General features: G+C 45.1%; 1 long non-coding RNA gene across 1 annotated transcript; it reads right to left on the bottom strand.

Moving 5' to 3' along the window:
- Positions 1-12,091: 12,091 nt before the first annotated feature.
- LOC128932026 (uncharacterized) lies at positions 12,092-15,617 on the bottom strand. The gene is made up of 2 exons (XR_008481227.2): positions 15,472-15,617; positions 12,092-13,436 (listed from the first exon to the last, which is right to left on the bottom strand). It is a non-coding gene; the product is annotated as an uncharacterized LOC128932026 (long non-coding RNA).
- Positions 15,618-22,362: the final 6,745 nt, after the last annotated feature.

The following is a 22,362-nucleotide window of genomic DNA, read 5'->3' as shown; positions in this document are numbered from 1 at the left end:
TAGAAGGCTGCCTCACCCAAACAGAAGTATTTTCTTCCAGCTGGAAGGCAGAGAAAAGCATTTTGCTTCACTAGCCTACTATCAAACAAAGATTATTTTCTACTCAAGGTGTTCATTCGCTAAAGGGCAAAAGAAAGTTAATATTTATTAAGTGTCTAGCAAGTGATTCTTGGGAATTTTTACTCTTATTGTGTACTAAGTAAATTAATATTTATTGAGTGTCTACAAAGCATCTCCCGGGAGAAAGCAATACAGTGATCCAGCTAGGCTGGAGGGTCATATAGACAAGGGCCAAGGCCCTCATTTGGGGTTGACTGGTGACACGCTGGCTAATAAGCAATTGGAGAGTCAGGCAGCAAAGAGAAACAAGAGATGGAATGGCATTCAGAAAGATGCAGAGATGAGCCACCATGCAGCTCCCGAAACACAAGAGAATGTGGTTGTCAGGTTGTAATTCCTGTAATTAAGATCTGTGAGATTCTCTGATATCATTACAGAAATCCCTCTTTACTTGAATTAGCTTGGGGACATTTTTGTTCCTTAATATTCAGTGTTTTCTTTTCTTTTTTTCCTTTTTTGAAACAAAGTCTTGCTCTGTCACCCAGGCTGAGGTGCAGTGGCACGATCTTGGCTCACTGCAACCTCTGTCTCCTGGGTGCAAGCAATTCTCCTGACCCAGCCTCCCAAGTAGCTGGGATTAGAGGCGCCCGCCACCATGCCTGGCTAATTTTTGTAGTTTTAATAGAGACTGGGTTTTGCCCTGTTTCATAGTTTGGTCTCAATCTCCTGGGCTCAAGCAATCCTCCAACCGTGGCCTCCCAAAGTGCTGGGATTACAGGCATGAGCCACCACACCTGGCCCATATTCAGTGTTTCCTGAGACAGTCAAATGGTATTAGTTCTTAACACCTTTCCTGGTAATTTTGCCTATGACATGAGATGTGGGTTTACTGAAAACACTACATCTTCATGAGAAAATTGTGTAAGTCATTCTGAGAACAGATAAAAATTTCCATGTAAGTGAATTTTCAGTTAACTTCAGTGGGTTCTGTTCAACTAATCTAATTTCCTATTCAGATGCTAAAATAACAGCATATAAAGCTGAAGAGTTAAATTCGTACCTGTTTCCACTTTGGAGCAATTTTCTGCAAGACTGCTATAAACACTTTTGAAGTGCCTATGGTGGACATAACCATTTCTGATGGGCACGTTCTAAGACAGGATTTGCTGGGTCACTAAGTACACATATCCATATATCCATATATCCCTTGGAATGATGGGAAATGAGGACAGCAGTGCCTTTGCAGGGCAGAGGAAAGGTTGTCATTAGTAGCTTCCCAGCCTTACTGGACTCTTGAAAGAGGCACCTGGCTACCCAAAGGCAGGATTTAGGCTTAGGCATATGCAGAAAAGAGACGTCTTTTTTATTTTTAAAACATAAAGCGACATGACCAAAAACAGAGGTTCTTTTTTTTTTTTTTTTGAGACGGAGTTTAGCTCTTGTTACCCAGGCTGGAGTGCAATGGCGCGATCTCGGCTCACCGCAACCTCCGCCCCCTGGGTTCAGGCAATTCTCCTGCCTCAGCCTCCTGAGTAGCTGGGATTACAGGCACGTGCCACCATGCCCAGCTAATTTTTTGTAATTTTTAGTAGAGACGGGGTTTCACCATGTTGACCAGGATGGTCTTGATCTGTTGACCTCGTGATCCACCTGCCTCGGCCTCCCAAAGTGCTGGGATTACAGGCTTGAGCCACCGCGCCCAGCAAAACAGAGGTTCTATAATCCTAGAAGTGAGCTTTGCCTGCAACAATATAAACCTCTTTCTGCTTCACTGTACATCACAACAGCCAGATTTCCTGGAGGAAGTTCCCGCTGAATCCGCTTCCTCTGCTTGGAGAGCGTGGATATGGGCGTGGCCGGCCCCCGGTGTTTCTTCTTTTGTCTGACTTAGCATCAGGCTTTGTTCCGCACAGCGGAGACTAGTTCTCATTATTTGTTCCTCTCCGGAGCCTTTAGGGTCAAAGATCATAAGCTGGGAGTTGGCAACACACAGCATTAGAGATACCATCTCCGTGAGGAGTGTCGTGGGCTGTGGAGAAACTCTGCTTCCTGTGGGTTGTACTGCTAGTGCTTGATTCTGTTTTAACAGCCAAGGGTACTTAGATGGGATAAACTGTTCACCGAATATCTCTGGAGGCACTGACACTGTTTTCCATCCGAATATTTTTCCTTCTGGTATCATCCATGTGGCCCTAAAAGATATCAAGCAGCTGCCACCAATTTTTAATAACTCTGGGAAACAAGGAGGGTAAGCATTGTTTTTATTCTCATTTCACCAGTGGGGAAACTTGAAACTTCAATAAATTATCTAATTTCCCCCAGATCATACAAATAATTCACAGCAGAAATGGTATTAAAAGTAACACCACCTCACTCTGTCTACTAAACCACTGTGAAATGTCCCAAAACAGAATTTAAGCATGCTGGGTTCAGGTTATCTCATCAAGCAGGGCCATTTTTTTTTTGTTGTTGTTGTTGAGACGGAGTTTCACTCTTGTTACCCAGGCTGGAGTGCAATGGCGCGATCTCGGCTCACCGCAACCTCCGCCTCCTGGGTTCAAGCAATTCTCCTGCCTCAGCCTCCCAAGTAGCTGGGATTACAGGCACGCGTCACCACACCCAGCTAATTTTTGTATTTTTAGTAGAGACGGGGTTTCACCATGATGACCATGATGGTCTCGATCTTTTGACCTTGTGATCCACCTGCCTCGGCCTCTCAAAGTGCTGGGACTACAGGCATGAGCCACCGCGCCTGGCCAGAAACCGATTTTAATAGTTGGCAAATATAAAGCCAGACCATCAAATTGATTATATTCATAGACACAGTGATATTCCACTTGTTCCACTGATCAGTTTTCTTAGTGTCAGTGGATGATAGTTACCTTTCTAGAGGTAGTAGAGTCTCATCTTATAAATCAGCAACACTTCCCTGAAAAGTCACCAAGAAAAATATTATATTGCTGTAGGAATATTTATTAAAAAAAGAAAAACAAAATGTCTTTAAAAAAAGTTTTCTTGATCTGGCAGAAGGCTTTTCTATACAGTGGGGAAAAAAAAAAGAAGAAAAATATTCCTTGAAAGTCCTTTAGGAAAATCATCTTTAGAGTCTTTCAGAAACATGCCACTTTGGGGAGTAACATGCTTAGTAAGTACTGCTTGACCAGTTATTTCTCCAGCCATGTCTGTTCCTTTTGTTGAGGACCAGTTAAAGCAATGGCTGGTGTAGGGCTATCTTCTATGAAATGTATATTTGAATCAAATTATAGTTGGCAAGATGCTCATACCATGGAGGAAAGACAGAACCAAGCTGGTTAAGGGAAGAGCCATTCACATCTGCCATCTCAGATGGGGGCAGAGTCACCCAAGTAGTTTACATTGTTACTGTCTTCTTACAGGAGCTTAGTGTCCATGTGATGTAACTTCACCGTATTCAACCTTTCCCCTGAAACTTAGGCCACTGCTGTTTTTTCTCTTTTCACTATTCAAGTGTGAGATTTCTTTTTTTTTCCTTATGACTAAGCAGGATCTCATTAGTGAGAGAACACTCTTTGGCTATAAGTACAAGAAGCCAAGTCAAACTAATGTAGATAAAAAGGAGGAATTATTATTATTATTATTATTATTTTGAGACAGTTTCATTCTTGTCACCCAGGCTGGAGTGCATTGGTGCAATCTCAGCTCACTGCAACCTCTACCTCCCAGTTCAGACAAATCTCCTGCCTCAGCCTCCCAAGTAGCTGGGATTGCAGGTGCCCACCACCATGCCTGGCTAATTTTTGCATTTTTAGTAGAGACGAGGTTTCACCATGTTGACCAGGCTGGTCTCTAACTCCTGACCTCAGGTCATCCACCTGCCTCGAACTCCCGAAGTGCTGGGATTATAGGCATGAGCCACCACATCCAGCCCAAAAAGGAGGAATTATAAGGAAACAGAGTCATTTGGCCAAACTGGAAGATCAACATGATGGACATTTGTTGACTTTCTTTCCAGTATACACTTCTCTTCCCAGTAGTTCCAGGTTTCTTTTTGGGAATCTGTGCATCTGGGGATGCTGACTCCAGCTCTAACTCTAGGGATGGAACATGCGACCTAGATCCAACCAGTCAACATAATCCATCCCATCCCCCACCCCCAGTGTCCACAGTGATTGATGCAGAGACAGGCATGTGAGCTATGTCAGTCCAGTCAGGGTGACTCATGGAACTTTAGTGGAAATTCTGTATCTCCTTCCTCCTAGATAATAGAAAGCTAGCATATAGCTCTGAGGGCTTGTGGCAACCATCTTGACCTTAGCATGATAAAGAGATGCAAAAATGTCAGGTCCTTGGGGATTATCTTCGATCCACTTGATCAAGTTTCACCTGAAATGAGATTCCTCTGTCTCTTTAGTCATATAAGCCAGCGGTCTGCAATCTTTCTGACACCAGGAAACTGGTTTCATGAAGACAACTTTTTCCTTGAATGGGGCTGGGGCATAGTTTCAGGAAGAAACTGTTTCACCTCAGATCATCAGGCATTCGATTCTTATAAGGAGGGTACAACTTACATCCCCTGCACCCACAGTTCACAATAGGGTTCACTTTCCTATGATAATCTAATGCTGCTCTCATCTGACCGAGGTGGAGCTCAGGCCATAAGGCTCACTCACCCCTGCTCACCTCCTGCCATGCAGCCTAGTTTCTAACAGGCCAGGGACTGGTACCAGCCCATGGCCCAGGGGTTGGGGATCTCTGATATAAGCCAAAAAAAATATTTTTCTTTCTCTCTTCCTGTTCTTCCTCTCTTCTTATTTCTCTCTCTCCCTTTTTCTTTTTACCTCTCTCTCCCCTTCTCTTCTGCCCCTCTTCCTGTCTCTCTCTTCTTTGTCCCCCCACCTCCTTTCTCCTCTCCTTTTACTTTTTTTTTTTTTTTTTTTTCCCTGAAATGGAGTCTCACTCTTGTTGCCCAGGCTGGAGTGCAATGGCACGACCTCAGCTCACTGCAACTCCTGCCTCCTGGGTTCAAGTGATTCTCCTGTCTAAACTTCCTGAGTAGTTGGGATTACAGGCACCCGCCACCATACCCAGCTAATTTTTTGTATTTTTAGTAGAGGTGGGGTTTCACCATGTTGGCCAGGCTAGTCTTGAACTCCTCAAGTGACCTCAAGTGATCAAAAAGTGCTGGTATTACAGGCTTGAGCCACCATGCTTGGCTTCCTTTTACTTTAAGACCATGTTCACTGATCATATAGCCAAACATAGTTTCCAAAAATGACTGAAAGTTCCTAAATTCATCTCAGTTTAAGTGAACACCCATATTGAATTAGAATGTGTTGCACCAATCTCACATTTCTAGAAGCAAGAATGCGATTGGTTCAATCCACAGTAGCCTGGAGGGAAACCTAAGAGAGTGGAGAGATTTGAGAGGCAGAAGGAAATACAAACTTCATTGCCGATCCACCACAGCAGCTACACAGAGGAAAGCAGGGTAGATCTCAGATTAAATCTGTATCCTGATTAACCAAGTGAGTCAAGAACCCCCAAATCAAAATGAACTGAGGATGATGGATTATTTTTTTTAGGTGTCATAAGATAGATTTGCTCATTACTTGGTTTTTCTTCAATAAAAATGGGAAGACTTTGGGAGGCCGAGGTGGGTGGATCACGAGGTTAAGAGATCGAGACCATCCTGGTCAACAAGGTGAAACCCCGTCTCTACTAAAAATACAAAAATTAGCTGGGCATGGTGGTGCACGCCTGTAGTCCCAGCTACAGAGGAGGCTGAGGAAGGAGAATTGCTTGAACCCAGGAGGCGGAGGTTGCGGTGAGCTGAGATCGCGCCATTGCACTCCAGTCTGGGTAACAAGAGCGAAACTCCGTCTCAAAAGGAAAAAAAAAAAAAAAAAAAAAGGAAGAAACAATGTGCTTTTGAAGAAGTGTATGTGGTACAAGATTTCACCCAGTAAACCAAAGGCAATTCTTAGAAGTCTTTAGAAAAGAAAATGCTAAAATTCCTATGACCACAAGAGATGAAAGATGGATGGCAGGAAGCAGACGGCGAAAGAAGGAAAGAACCGTGTTTGTGTTTTGGGGACTTCTGTTCAGATGGATTGCTAAAAATGATTACCCTTTAGAGAAGGTTTGTTTTTTAAAAATAGAATAATTTTACAGTTAAGGCACTATGAATTTCTTTAAGTCTGGCACACACAAAAACACTTCTGGTTCAAGACCCTGCATTATGATTATCCTGCTGCTGTGGCAGACACAGTTCAGGAATGTTCTGTGCTTAGCTGAGCTCGTTCTTCTATTTCAAAAATGTTTCAAATTCATATTCATTTCAAGTTTCCTTGGGGACAGGAGAGCTTTGAACTTCAGAAAATGTTACTTGGTCTTGTTTCAAAAAGTTATTGTTAATTCTTTCCATAGATCCTAAAGACTGTATTTTGAAAGATATTTAAAAATTTTGTAGTAGTCAAGATTCTTTCAAGTTGACAGAAACCCAATCTAAACTAGCTTGAGTACAAAAAGGAACTTACACATCTGAGAAGTGTAAGTTTCATATTATTCATAGGCTTCTGGAGGGGACTTATATTTTAAGTCATAAATGGACACTAACAAACATCAAGTTTTCATGTGTTCTGATACATGTATATCATGTTTATGGCAGCACTATTCACAATAGCTAGAAGGTGGAAGCAGCCATAGATATATCAACAGATGAATGGATAAATGATTTGTGGTATAGCCATACAATAAAATAGTATTTGGACCAGGTGCAGTGACCCATGCTTGTAATCCCAGCACTTTAGGAGGCCCAGGCATGCAGATCAACTGAGGTCAGTTAAGATGTTAACTTTAGGCTGGGTGTGGTGGCTCATGCCTATAATCCAAGCATTTTGGGAGGCTGAAGTGGGGGGAACACTTGAGGTCAGGAGTTTGAGACCAGCCTGGCCAACATGGCAAAACGCCATCTCTACTAAAAATACAAAAATTAGCTGGGTGTGGTAGCACATGCCTGTAATCCCAGCTACTTGAGAGACTGAGGCAGGAGAATCACTTGAACTTGTGAGATGGAGGTTGCAGCAAGATGAGATCGCATTGCTGCACTCCAGACTGGGTGACAGAACAAGACTCTGTCTCAAGGAGAAAAAAAAAAAAGGACTAGGCTCAGTGGCTCACACCTGTAATCCCAGCACTTTGGGAGGCTGAGGCGAGTGGATCACCTGAGTTAAGTTGTTTGATACCAGCCTGGCCAACATAGTGAAGCCTGTCTCTACTAAAAATACAAAACTTAGCCAGGTATGGTGATGGGTGCCTGTAATACCAGCTACTTGCGAGGCTGAGTCAGGAAAATCACTTGAATCCGGGAGGTGGAGGTTGCAGTGAGCCAAGATCAAGCCACTGCACTCCAGCCTGGGGGACAGACTCTGTTTCCAAAAAAACCAAAAACACAAAAAAGGAATATTATTCAGCCATGAGAATAAATGAAGTACTGATACATGCTATAGCATGGATGAACCTTGGAAAATCCCAAGTGAAATAAGCTAGACACAAAAAGACAAATATTGAATGATTTAATTTATATGAAATATCCAGAATAAGCAAAGTCATAGAGACAGAAAACAGATGTGTAGAGGCTGTGAGGAGGGGATGGGGAATGACTGAAACACTTGGGGTTTCCTTCTGAGGTGATGAAAATATTTTGGAATTAGCTAGAAATAGTGTTTATACAACATTGTGAAAGTATTACATGCCACTAAATTGTTCACTTTTAAAATGGTTCATTTCATGTAACTCTCACCTTGACAAAAATGAAAAGGAAAGGAAAACCTTTTTTGTTGTTGTTTTTTGAGACAGAGTCTCGCTCTGTTGCACAGGCTGGAGTGTGGTGGAATAATCTTCGCTTACTGCATACTCCATCTTCTGGATTCAAGCAATTCTCCTGCCTCAGCCTCCCAAATAGCTGGTATTACAGGCACGTACCACCATGTACAGCTAAATTTTTTGTATTTTTTTGTAGAGACGGTTCCAACATGTTGGCCAGGCTGGTATCGAACTCCTCAAGTGACCTTAAGTGATCCAAAAGTGCTGGGATTACAGGCATGAGCCACCATGCCCAACCACAAATAGATTTTTTGTTTTTTGTTTTTTGGTTTTTTTTGGAGATGGAGTCTCCCTCTGTCACGCAGGTCGGAGTGCAGTGGCTGGGCTCACTGCAACCTCCGCCTCCTGGGTTCAAGCCATCCTCCTGCCTCAGCATCTCAGGTAGCTGGGATTACAGGCATCCGCCACAATGCTCAGCTAATTTTTTGTATTTTAATAGAGACAGGATTTTGCTGTGTTGCCCAGGTGGCTCTTTAACTCCTGACCTCATGATCTGCCCACCTCGGCCTCCCAAAGTGCTGGAATTACAGGCGTGACCCACTGCACCTGGCCACAAATAGATTTTTTAATAGTTAAAAAATAGTACTAATTGTGATAATAATTATATATAATTATATCAGTGTTCTAATAATTAGTTTACTTATTTATTTTTAATTTTGAAATAACATTTCAACTTATGTGAAGGTTGCAAGAATGGTCTCAAAAACTTCCATATGCCCTTCATCCAATGTTAACATTTCACCACATACCTTGATTGTTTCCTTCCTTCCTCCTTCCCTCCCTCCCTCCCTCCCTTCCATTTTTATCTCTCCCTTTTCCTCTCCCTTTCTCTTCCTTTCTTCCTTCCTTTCTTTTTCTCTCTTTTTCATTTCTTCTCTCTTTTCTCACTCTGTCTCTGTCCCTCTCTGTCTCTCTCTCTCTTTTCTTTATCTTCTTCTCTTTCTTTATCTCTTTCCTTCTTTCTCTCTCTCTCTCTCTATACCTATATATGGAGATACCTGTCTAGTATGCATGTATGTTTATATGCATATTTATATTATAATTTTTTTGAGGAGGCTGCACCTCTGGTATTCTTTGATTCTTTGAACAATGGTGGAAATTGAGAAGGAGGGGTAAGCAAAATATAAATCATGCTATGGTCTTAATGTGTCACCTCCAAAATTCAGATGTTACTAAGGTGATGGTTTGAAAGGTGGGGCTTTCAGAGGCAATTCGCCAGTGGAAGCTCCTTCCTGATGAATAATATTAAAGCTCTTACAAAAGGGGCTTCCCGCAGTGCTCGGACAGCTTGCCCTTCCACCTTCTGCCATGTGAGGACGCACTAGGAAGCACCTCAGCAGACCAAATGCCAAGCCTTGACCTTGGACTTCCCAGCTTCCAGGATTGTGAGAAATAAATTTCTGTTCTTTATAAATTATCCAGTCTCGGGTATTTTGTTATAGCAGCATGAATGGAGTAAGAAATTATAACAAGCCACTGCCTTGTCAAGTGAGCCCTAAATGTGTGGTTTGGGGGAAGGGTGAGAAGGTGTGATGAGAGGAAGTTCTCAAACCCGTAACGATCCCCCGCTGACAGTGCAGGTGTCACTGGAAGGACCAGTGGGGCCCAGCGATCTTCCCACACTGGGAACATATGGTGTTTCCTCTTCGTTTTGGGGCTGTAGTTGCCACTCAAAGATTGGTGTTGGATGAAGCTGGTTTTAAGACTTGTGACTTGGCTCCTTATGCGTCATCTCATTTCTCATCCTTCCATGTGCAAGAGCCTCTCTAAACCGCAGAAAATCCTTTTCCACCATCAGAACGTGTTCTGTGGAGCTCTCGATCATTGTGTGGAAATACATTCCAGCTTCATTCATACCAATACTGTGTATGGAATTGATTCTATAAAGGTGCACATACTTTCAGCTGTTTTAAGGCAAGATTGTGTGTACAGGTGCTTTATTCTTTCATCTACAGAATCCATTGAATAGTTACTTTAAAATAGAAACAAGAACATCCCAGTGGGATGAAGCTCCAGTTGCCCACAGTGGTAATCTGCCCATCAACAAACACATCTTTTGTTGGCTTTCTTTATATACACATATATATATACATTGAATTGCACTTTAGATTCTGGGGTACACATGCAGATCAGGCAGAATTGTTGCATAGGTACATACATGGCAATGTGGTTTGCTGCCTCCATCCCCGTCACCTATATCTGGCATTTCTTCCCATGTTATCCCTCCCCAACCTCCCTATCCCCCCACTATCCCCCCCAGTCTCCCACAACAGACCTCATCTTTTGTTGGCTTTCTTCTCTTCCCTAACACACTCCCCTGCTCCTCTATTGGTGCTTCCTGGAATCTCATTGCAAACAGACTACTGTCACTCAGATTTCTATCTCAGGGTCTGCTTCTAAGGGAGCAAAACCAAAGAAAGTTACACCTTTTCAATGCCTGCTAAACACAAATCTCTCTGTGTGATTTGCCTGTGATCAGGACATGGCTGAATTATCACTGGTAGAAGAGGTTTATACCCAAGTCAATCAATGCACAGTGACAGGCATGAAATCTGTGACGGCTAATCTCCATCTCAGTTTCATCCACGGACCTCACTAACTGTACAGTGCTGTGTCTGGTATTTCAGCAATGACTCAGCAGTTCAAAGGCTCAGTCACAGAATTTCAGTATGCTACCAACCTACATTCTTTCTGTTCATCCAGCTCAGACAGGGGATATGATTCTTGCTCCATCCCAAAGTTCACCATTGGGTAGATGTTTTTTCATTTTGCCTTAAAAGTTGATTTTCCTCCTCTTATTTATTGCTTAGTGTTTATAAAAAGGCCTTTAGGAATTAATAAAAGACCAATGCAATTTAAAGACCTCAAAGCCAAAATACTTTGGAAGAAAGAATTTAAGGTCTTTGTTTGTTTGTTTTTTTAAGACGAGGTTTCACCATATCGTCAGGCTGGTCTTGGACTCCTGACCTCAGGTGATCCGCCCGCCTCGGCCTCCCAAAGAGCTAGGATTACAGGTGTGAGCCACCGCTCCCAGCTATGGTCTTTGAAGCATAGATGGCAGCCAACAGCTTGAACTACTGAGTTTTTCTTGGCCAAGAAAACTTTGGAATACTGGAATAAGATTTTTCCTCTCTCTCTCTCTCCATCCTCTGTCTACAAATTGTTCCATAGGTCAAATATTTAAATGAAGGAGACTTCAAACGTGGTCTTCAAACCTATAATTTATCTCCAAAAATTTAGAGGAAGGAAAAACAATGAAAAAATCAAAACAGTGAAACTGTGCATTTGTGGTATTGGAAAGACATGGGTTTGGAAGCCAGGAGATTCGGATTTCTGGTCTCAAATCTGCCACTGGCTGTGTGATCTTGAACAAAGAACTGACAATTTCTTGGCCTCTTCTGTAAAAGGAAGAGGTCTGAGCATGGCTGTCTTTAAGTCTCCCCCCTGCCTCCACCCCTGCCACCTACCACCAGCCCTTTTCGAAACACACACTACCAAGATTATCTTCTTCTTCCTTAAAACTTGTAGGCTGGGCGCAGTGGCTCACGCCTATAATCCCAGCACTTTGGGAGGCCGAGGCGGGTGGATCACGAGGTCAAGAGATCAAGACCATCCTGGTCAACAAGGTGAAACCCCGTCTCTACTAAAAATACAAAAATTAGCTGGGCATGGTGGCGCGTGCCTGTAGTCCCAGCTACTCGGGAGGCTGTGGCAGGAGAATTGCTTGAGCCCAGAAGGCGGAGGTTGCGGTGAGCCGAGATCACGCATTGCACTCCAGCCTGGGTAACAAGAGCGAAACTCCGGCTCAAAAAAAAAAAAGAAAAATTAAAAAACTCGTAAAGCAGATGTATTCCCGGTTCCCTGTCATCCCTTTAAGTCGACTCAGTGGAGCTGAGCTGTTTTCTATCCCTGGAAAACCTGAAGGGGCTTTCATGGTTGTTTAGAGTCCCACTTTGGCAGCCAAAGTAATTTCTGATAACTTTGTAAGATTTTAGTTTCCTAATCTAATTTTCCTTTCAATGATAAGGTCCCATTATTTACATTGTTGTGAGTAACAAGAGCTCACACATTTGCAGAATTATCTTGAAGTCAGCAATGTACTTCCATAAATAATAACTCATTTGAGTCTCACAAATGTTAACAGAACGATTGAAGTAGGCTGGGAAGACAGTAAAAGTTTTTACCATTTTGTTGCTTGAGAAAGAAGTTTAAAGACATTTAGCGTATCAGGTTTCTTCCAGTTGCAAGTTTTTCCTAGAAATCCAGCTCAAAACTGACCCAATAAAAAAACGAGAGCTTATTGACTCATGCAATCAAAAAGCCCAGGGTAGGTCTTCAGGTTCAGTTGGATCAAGGAGCTTAAACTATGACATTAGTATCTTGTCTCTCTATATTATATAACTGTCCGACCTACCCTCTGCGGGAAGACTGGGCTCATTGGGAAAGAAACCGGACCGCAGGCTAGAGGAAATTCCTTAAGTTCAGGCTTTATTGAGAGGAAAGAGCCTCCGGGCAGGCCAGCCGGGACGAAAAGGAAAAATGGCCGCGCTGCTCAGAGGGGCAGGGTTGTTTTATAGGGGGCTGAAGGGCTGGGGGGTGGGGAAGCCAAAAGCCGAGGTGGTGGGCAACTGTTGGTCAGTTTGAACTGCTGGGCGGGAAGCTGGGCGGCGGGAGGGCTAGGGCCGGTATGTAAAGTGAGAGATAAGGGAGCCTCTTTGTGGGGGAGGGAAAGAGAGAGAGATTTTGCGGTAGGGGCAGAGTTTTCCAAACATTCCCGACTCCTTAAAGAAAAGAAAAAGAGGGGGTCAGGGGCGTCGGTTGTCTCTCTGGCTACTTCCTGCTGACAAGGGTCGACGGGGGGTTCTGAAGAGGTTTCTTTTCCTAAGGAGCCTGGAGGTTTGGGGAGAGGTCTGTTTCTTGCACTCGTTCAGGGTGGGGTTGGAGCAGCATCTGGTGGATGGTGACTCCAGTCAGTTCTTGAAAGAGCCGCTGTAGGAACTGGAGAAAGCAAGGAGCAATAAGTAAGATTAGGCAAACGGCTATTAGGGGCCCAAGCAATGGTGACAAGAGGGTATACATAGAGGAAGACCACCACGCTGTGGCTTCAGCCGAGAACTTCTGACTCTACAGGTTAGTTTTGAGTTTCTGGAGGCTCTCGATTCGGGTTTCTACTAGGCCGGATTCATTGATGTAGTAACAGCACTCTTCTTGTAGGAAGATACAGGTCCCTCCTCGTTCAGCAGTGAGCAGGTCCAGGGCTCTTCGGTTCTGCAAGGCAACTTGGGCAACTGAGGTGATCTGTCATTGGAGTGATGCTAAAGACTCAGTAGAGTCATTAATAGCCGCTTGGAGTTGTGAGGTCAGTCGGGCTATGGCCAGGTGAGAGTGGACTAGTGCCCCTCCTCCTAATCCTGCTGCAAGTGCTGAACCAGCAAGGGAGACTCCAACGGCAATGGGTAGGAAGGCAGCTCATCGGGTGCAGCGATGGGGAGTTTGCAGCATCTGGAATTCGGCTGGGGAATATATAGTGAGTCGAGGGACTAGGGTTACTGGGAGGCATAAAAGAGATGAGGAAAGGCCAATGTAGAGAGTTTTTGTTAAGGTCTTGTTACACCCGAAAAACGTTCCTCGTGGGGCTGTTATATTAGTGGTTACCCGTATAGTTCTGTTACAGCTAGGGACGTTTCGGCCTAGGGAATGTGGGGTTTGGTAGGGGATACTTGGGGTCCCATCGCTAGGGACGTTTCGGCCTAGGGAATGTGGGGTTTGGTAGGGGATACTTGGGGTCCCATCGATTCCCATGACTAAGACCTGGGAAGGGGTGAGATGGCCAGAATAAGAAGGAAGAGCGGAGTAGGTAGCCCCCATGTCTTGTGACCCTAGGCTCGGCGAGGGTAACCGGAGTCGGAAAGCCAGGGCCCCGCTAGTCATCTAGCAGCCCTAGTAGACTGGGGAACGGAGCTCCCTCGGAGGTCGGTTCCTGGCAAGCAGGCTCCTCCATACTGAGGGTGACTGCCGGCTGTGTAACACCAGTGTGTCTGTTTTGAGGAACCGGCACCCTGGGGAAGCTGGGGCAGTCTGACTTCCAGTGTCCCGGGAGCCGACAGATAGGGCAAGGCTTAGTTGGTGGCCATGGTTGTGGACAGGCTCGGGACCAGTATCCTTCCTTTCCACATTTGAAACATGCCCCTGGAGGGGCATGGGTTTCGGCCTTGGGCTTCTGGTTCCCTGCCGGCCTTAGAGCCGCCACTAGGGCTTGGGTCTGGAGGGCAGCCTTCTGCTTCATGCGAGTTTGGCGGGCAGCCTCAGCCGCATCTTCCCTGGCATTGAATACTTTAAAGGCCATTTTTACCAGGTCTTGGATGGGAGTCTCTGGCCCCTCTTCTGCTTTCTTTAGTTTCTTTCTTATGTCGGGTGCTGATTGGGAGATAAAATGGGAGGCTAATACAGTGGCCCCATTTTGGGAGGCTGGATCTAGTCGAGTGTACCGGACTAGGGCTTCTTATGTTTGAGTGAGGTATTGGAATTCTTTAATATAGGTGGACGGGTTGGCTGAGAAGGATCCTAAACGTTTCTCAATTTGGGACAGGTCTTGGAGTGAGAAAGGAACATGGACCCTGACTAAACCTTCAGCGCCTGCTACTTCTCGGAGTGGGGCCAGGATAGCTGGCTGGTGGGAGCGGGTGTGGGCCGCCACCGGAGAGGCAAGAGGAAGTGCAGCCTCTGAGGGAGGGGGCTCGGAGGGAGTAGAGGGAGAGCAAGGCATGGCCTCTGAGGTAGGAGGTGCAGAGGGAGTGGGGGAAGGGCGTGCCGTTGATGGCGAGTGGTTGCTGAGATTGGCAGGAGAGGACAGATGTTCAGGCAGATCCTCCGGTGAGGAGTAGGGAGGGGGAGAGGTAGTGGAGGAAGATTTACGGGGGGTTCGAGATAAGAGGATTTGGTAGGTGGAGCAGGAAGAACATAGGTCGGGGTGGGTACGGAGGTCCCAAAAAGCCTGGACGTAAGGAATTTCATTGTCCTTGCCCGTGCGGCGACAAAAATTGTCGAGATCTCGGAGGGTGTTGAAATCAAAAGTGCCAGTCGGGGGCCAATGTGACTGGTTACTGAGTTTGTATTGGGGCCAAGCCACCTGGGACAGGAAAATAAGCTTTTTCTTTCTGACGGTTTGGGAATATCCCAATTTGGTAAAATTTCGCAGCAAGCACCCGAGGGGGGTGCTCAGAGGTATTTTGGACTCCGAATTTCCCATGGCAGGCGCAGCTACAGACTCTCCGGCGCGGATGGGCAGATGCAACGAAAAGGCGTCCCCGTTCGTTGCAAATTCCCCGGAGTACAATTAAGTACGGAAAGGGAAGCGGTCAGAGGGGCGTCCCCCGTCTGGCGGCTGTCCCTCGGAAGGCTCCTGGAGCCGGAATGGAAGACTACCTTGGCTCGGCCGAGACTAGGCAAGGAGTCCGTGCGGAACGCCGGAGAGGGAGCAACTGCACCGTGCCATAGGAAGAGGAGACGGGAAGCGGGGGAAGGCAAAGCAAGAAAAACTTGGCTTACCTTAATCGGAATGTGGAGGTGGCAGGGCCAGTGTTGGGTAGGTCGGGGAGGGGGGCCGTGGCCGGGCCAATGGCCTCAGCTCCCGTCCCGGGTTTCCGGCACCATTTGTCCGACCTACCCTCTGCGGGAAGACTGGGCTCATTGGGAAAGAAACCGGACCGCAGGCTAGAGGAAATTCCTTAAGTTCAGGCTTTATTGAGAGGAAAGAGCCTCCGGGCAGGCCAGCCGGGACGAAAAGGAAAAATGGCCGCGCTGCTCAGAGGGGCAGGGTTGTTTTATAGGGGGCTGAAGGGCTGGGGGGTGGGGAAGCCAAAAGCCGAGGTGGTGGGCAACTGTTGGTCAGTTTGAACTGCTGGGCGGGAAGCTGGGCGGCGGGAGGGCTAGGGCCGGTATGTAAAGTGAGAGATAAGGGAGCCTCTTTGTGGGGGAGGGAAAGAGAGAGAGATTTTGCGGTAGGGGCAGAGTTTTCCAAACAATAACCACTCTCTTTTGTGTATTTTTATTAATTGAATTAACAAGTCGTTATTGAACATCTTATGTTAATTATTGTTATAGGCATAAGAGGTACAGTGAACAAAGCATTGTGTTTAAAACAGTGACTAAATATACATAGCTGCATTAACAAAATCCATGGAATTTACATTCTTACATTCACGGGAATAGTCATAAAACTTACATACTAGTGATAGGAGGGCATAAACAAACAGATAAAGAATATGTACTAATGGAATAGTCTATGCAAGAAAAAAATGAAGGATTGTAACAGGATAGTGGAGGCAATGAAAAATAATTTTTTTTTGAGACGTAGTCTCACTCTGTCACCCAGGCTGGAGTGCAGTGGCACGATCTAGCTCACTGCAACCTCCGCCACCCAGGTTCAAGTGATTTTCCTACCTCATCCTCCTGAGTAGCTGGAATTACAGGCTCATGCCACCAGGCCCAGCTAGCTTTTGTATTTTTAGTAAAGATAGGGTTTCGTTATGTTGACCAGGCTGGTCTCGAACTCCTGACCTCAGGTGATGCACCCGCCTCAGCCTCCCAAAGTGCTGGGACTACAGGCGTGAGACACTGTGCCAGGCCTATACTTATGTTTCTTATGTTGGGTAGCCTTAGCTGGGCAGTTCCTTTGGTCTGGCTTGGTTCACAGTTAGATGTGGCTAAGACTGGAGCCATCTGGAAATTCAGCCTGGGATGCTGAGCAGCTGCATCTCGTTCCTTCTCTGTTGTCTCAGGGCCTCTTCTCCTTACGTGGCCTCTCCATATGTTCTCTCCAACAGAGTAGCCAGATTTCTTAAGTGGTAACCCAAGGCTCCCAAAGGTTAAGTATTCCCAGAAGGAGAAAGTGGGAATTGCCAGTTGTCTTAAAGGCCAGGCCTGCAGTGTTATTGATGTTCATTTTATTGGCTGACACAAGTCTCAGGCCAGCCTAGATTTAATGTGAGAATGGGGAATGAGCCAAAGTGAGGGAATCTGTGGAGATCGCTCCCGTGTGAGGCCCCTGGGAAATGGGCCTCGCCATAGGTGAGCTTGAGCCTGGACACAGATCCCCGGTTGGGGCAGTTGAGCTGAGGGAAAGCAGGAACTGAGAGAGGGACTATGTTATTCTAAATAGTTAACAGACATTACTTTATGAATATGAGGACTTGGGAGTCAATGTGTCCACTTTCAGCTTCTTATGGTTTATTGCTTGATTGTGTTCATTTTGGACCCTTGTTACCTTCATTGTAAAATATTAACATAAGTATTTACACTTGGTAACTTACTTACCGTAACTTACTGGGTGTAACTATAACTTCTCATAGCTTACTGGGCGTGACTGTAACTTACTTACATTGATCTATTGGGCGTAACCTAATTACTGAAAGTAACCTACTTACTAAAAGTAACCTACTTACTGGGCGTAACCTACTTAATGGGATTAACTTACTTACTGGGCGTAACTTAGTGGGCGTAACTTGCTAACTGTAACTTAAGTACGTTGATCTAGTGTAAACAACTTTGACTTCAGAAAAGTATATAAGGAAACATATTGCAAAAACAAAATGGCTGCTTGGACATAGCCTAAGCCAGTCCTCCAGACTCTGCTTTTCTATTTTCTTTCACTTCCGCGCACTCTCTCCCTCAGGTTGAACGAGACATCTACGTTGGCAGTCTTGGGGACTCCTGCAGGTCGGTAGTCCCCTGGCAGACGTGCCGGACCCTGACACCAAAGCAATGCTGTGGCTACCAGGAATGGCTCATGAGGAGTCACTCCTGAAGACAGCTGTTCCAGTCACATCATGTGAGACCCAGGGTGTTCAGTCTAGGCCAGTCTCACCCAAAATGTGTTTACAGAACATTAGCCTTACGAAATGTTCATGAAAGAAAAAGTATTGCAATGTCAATAAATTTAGAGAATACTACATACTATACACAATTTTAGTGTACCATTGCTGCCCATTAAACAATAGGGATTTAGGGAACTCTGCACTAGAATAACTGTTTCATCTGGTTCTTAACCTAGGTTACTCTAGAAAGCAGAGCCTGAGACAAGGGTTTGCGTGTAAGTAGTTTTGTTTGGAGACAGGGTCTCATTCTGCCACCCACGCTGGAGTGCAGTGGCACAATCACAGCTCACTGCAGCCTGAACATCCCTGGTTCAAGAGATGCTCCCACCTCAGCCCACCCCTCAAGTAACTGGGACTGCAGGAACCTGCCACCACACCCAGCTAATTCTTTAGTTCTTTAGACAGTGTCTTGCTGTGTTGCCCAGGATGGTCTCAAACTCCTGTGTTCAATTTCTCCTCCCACTTTTGCCTCCCAAAGTGCTGGGATCACAGGTATGACCTGGCCTCATTTTTGTTTTTGTTTTTTGAGATCATGTCTCACTGCTACCCAGGCTGGAGTGCAGTCGCACAATCTCGTCTTGTTGCAATCTCTGCCTCCTGGGCTCAAGTGATCCTCCCACTTCAACCTCCCAAGTAGCTAGGACTATAGGCATGCATCACCACACCAGGCTAATTTTTATCTTTTGGTAGAGACAGGGTCTCACCATGTTGCCCAGGCTGGTCTTAAATTCCTGGACTCAAATGACCCATATGCCTTGGCCTCTCAAAGTGCTGGCCCTATATGTTTGTACTTATTTATTTATTTATTTAAGATGGAGTCTTGCTCTGTCGCCCAGGCTAGAGTGCAGTGGTGTGATCTTGGCTCACTGCATTCTCCACCTCCCAGGTTCAAGCAATTATCCTGCCTCAGACTCCTGGATAGCTGGGAATTATAGGCACACACCACCATGCCCAGCTATTTTTTGTATTTTTAGTAGACACAGGGTTTCACCAAGTTGGACAAGGCTGGTCTCAAACTCCTGACCTCAGGTTATCTTCCCACCTCGGCTTCCCTAAGTGTTGGGATTACAGGCATGAGCCACTATGCCTGGCTGTTTTGTTTTTGAAGTGATCCTGAGGAGCAGAAAAGAGAAAGAAAAAAAAAGGCCAATCCAAGGATGTGCTATTGAGTAGATAACCACTGTGGGGCTCTACATGGATAGGGCTCTATGGAGGAGCTGTGTAGAATGCACCTCAGAATTTCTACTAGAGAGAAACTGTTTTCTTTTTTTTGAGACAGAGTTTTGCTCTTGTCACCCAGACTGGAGTACAATGATGCAATCTCAGCTCACTACAACGTCCGCCTCCTGGGTTCAAGCGATTCTCCTGCTTCAGCCTCCTGAGCAGTTGGGATTACAGGCACCGCCACTACGCCCGGCTAATTTTTGTATTTTTGGTAGAGATGGGGTTTCACCCTGTTGGTCAGGCTGGTCTAGAACTCCTGATCTCAGGAGATCTGTCCACCTCGGCCTCCCAAAATGTTGGTGTTACAGGCATGAGCCACTGTGCCTGGCCAAGAAATTGTTTTCATTGGCTTCATCCCACATTTATCAAAGCTTTCCCCTTAGATGTTACCTCTTTCACATGTCCAGGATTGTACATGCATTAGAAGCACTCAACAGATTCCTGCAGGCATCCCAGCCTGTAGTGACAAAGAAACCCTGGGGCAGAAAACAAGAGGAGCATGGTGTGGCTGAGATGATGTACCTGCCCACGGCTGGTTGCCACAGCAGTGGCTGGAGTAAAACTGTGGGCTGAGAAACATCCATAGTTTAATGGAGGTAACATTTCTCAAACTTGCCTGCTTGAGGACCCATATTTCAAATGGCACCTATCGTTATTCCAAGTTGCACAGAACACTTTTGGGTGCATAGGTCTAAATGCCCACCAAAAACAGTGTTATACAAAAGCAATACAGACCACCTTCTCCAAGGTTTCATGCTTAATTTCTCTCAGATTGTGTTCTTTCTGTCCTTCTTGCTGAGTACATCTTAGCACTGAGCATCTGCATTGGAACACATGGGCACAGAATCTCCTGCCCCATATGTGTACTTGTCTGCAATTCTACCACTGAGGATTTCAGCTTGTGGGGGACATAAGTTAATTGTCTACATATGTATTAGTCTGTTTTCATGCTGCTCAGGACATACCTGAGACTGGGCAATTTACAAAAGAAAAAGGTTTAATGGGTTTACAGTTACATGAGACTGGGGAGGCCTCACAATCATGGAAGAAGGTGAAAGGCACCTCTTACATGGCAGCAGACAAGAGGAGAGAGTTGTGCAGGGAAACTCCCCTTTTTAAAACTGTTAGATGTCATGAGACTTATTCACTATCACTACATCAACATGGGAAAGATCCACCCGCATGATTCGATTACCTCTCACCGGGTCCCTCCCACAACACGTGGGAAATCAAGATGAGATTTGGGTGGGGACACAGCATCCATTTCTCCTTTTCCCTTCCTAACAGCACCCAATATGTGATTTGGGTGATGGTGGTCCTATTCTTGGCTCAGGGGAACAGGTGGTTTAAGGCAATTAAATATTTCATCTGCTGGCCCTAGAGACTGGGTTATGATGTTCTGGATGTGGATGAGAAGGCATGTTGCCCTAGTTTTTATTGATAGCCACCTTGTGACCATATGGACAACCGGCACTGGGGTGAAGCCAACACTGTGGCAGGTAAAGTTAAGGCTGAAAGACTCAGGAGGACCTGGGTAAGCATTTGCCTGAAGTTCAACTTACCACCAGATTTCTCAGTTAAGTATGTCAATAAGCCAGCTGTGGTAGTCCCAGCTACTTGGGAGGCTGAGGTGGGAGGGTCGCTTTAGCCCAGGAGTTCTGAGCTGTAGTGAGCTATGCCAATTGGTTGGCACTAAGTTCAGCATCAATATGGTGACTTCCCAGGGGCAGGGGACCACCAGGTTGCTTAAGGAGGGGTGAACCAGCCCAGGCTGGAAACGGTGAATAGCCACTGCAGTCCAGCCTGGGCAACATAACAAGATCCTGTCTCTTAAAGAAAAAAGAAAGGATGTCAATAAATCTTTGTGGCTTAAGCCATTTGAGTTTGGTTTTTTTTTTTTTTTTTTTTTTTTTTAACTGATCCCACACTACTGCATGGCTTTGAAAAGGATAACTACGCCGGAGTGTGGTGGCTCATGCCTGTGATCCCAGCACTTTGGGAGGCCGACGTGGGTGGATTACGAAGTCAGGAGATCAAGACCATCCTGGCCAACACAGTGAAACCCCATCTCTACTAAAAATACAAAAAATTAGCCGGGTGTGGTGGCAGATATACATAAGCCCAGCTAGTCAGGAGGCTGAGGCAGGAGAATCGCTTGAACCCAGGAGGTGGAGGTGGCAGTGAGCCAAGATTGTGCCATTGTACTCCAACCGGGGTGAAAGTGCAAGACTCTGTCTAAAAATAAAAAATGAAAAAGAAAAGGATAACTACATTTCAGATTTACAGGCTTCAAAAGATTAATTGCATGAGGCTTCATTTTTCATTATGCTCCTATAGAAAAAATAAGTATTTATTTGCCATTATTTCACTATTTTCCCCCCTCACCTATATTTGCTCACAGGGGTAGAACCCCAACACCCTCCTGGAAATGTGGTCAGGGGTGCGTGAGAGGTCATTTTCTAAGCAGAGATATCCCAAACTGAAGCACAGTCTACAAAATAACTGGCCCCAAATAACTGACTTTTAGAAGTGCCAAGGTCATGAAAAATAAGGACAGAATAACAGCCCTAAATTAAAGGAGGAACAACAAAAACGAATAAAGAGAAATGACAACTGAATGCAACATGTGATCCCCAATTGGAGGGACCAGAAAAGGAGATTAGCAGGACAGCTAGTGAAACAGGAATAAAGTTTATCACTTAGGTAACAGTAATGAATCAATTAACGTTAATTTTCTGATTTCGGTAATTGGTTATGTAAGTTGTTAATTTCTGGGAAGCTTGGTGAAGGATGTACATGCATCTTGGTACGATTTTTGTGATGTTTTTGAGAATTGGAAATTCAACTGAAAAATAAAGTACAGGTTTAGAGTGGCCCTTTGTTAATGCATTGATTAGAATTTCCACTGCTATGATGTCTTACAAATACAGAGATAATGTGGATCTCCAAAACTTCTCTGGCAATCCATTCATTAGTAAGACTCAGAATTCTCAGTTCTGCCCTGTTAGACGCTAAGCTGAAGGCAAATCTGTACTTTTCATGTCTTATTAAGGAGATCTGACTTGGTCTTGGAAGAATGAAAAAAATGTTTTGGTTTGGGAGTAAGACATATGTCAATCCAGAAAAAGTTTTAAAAGTGGGTAATTGTTCAAATAAGACTTTTAGTCTCAGATTAGAGAGGAAAAGGATTTGGCAGAGAAATGCTGAGGAGACTCATCTGAGTGGGTTGTTTTGGCACCCATGAGTGAGCTGTAAGCCCGCATTCAGAATGGGTGAGTCTGGAAAGTAGATTTGGTGGAAAAAGAGAATGATTCACTCACCAATAATAATAGTAATAAAT

The sequence above is a fragment of the Callithrix jacchus genome, chromosome 5 (assembly GCF_049354715.1).
Source record: "Callithrix jacchus isolate 240 chromosome 5, calJac240_pri, whole genome shotgun sequence".
NCBI classification, from domain to species: domain Eukaryota; kingdom Metazoa; phylum Chordata; class Mammalia; order Primates; family Cebidae; genus Callithrix; species Callithrix jacchus.
Note: the sequence above shows the minus strand (reverse complement) of the source record. Positions and strands in the feature narration are given on the sequence as shown.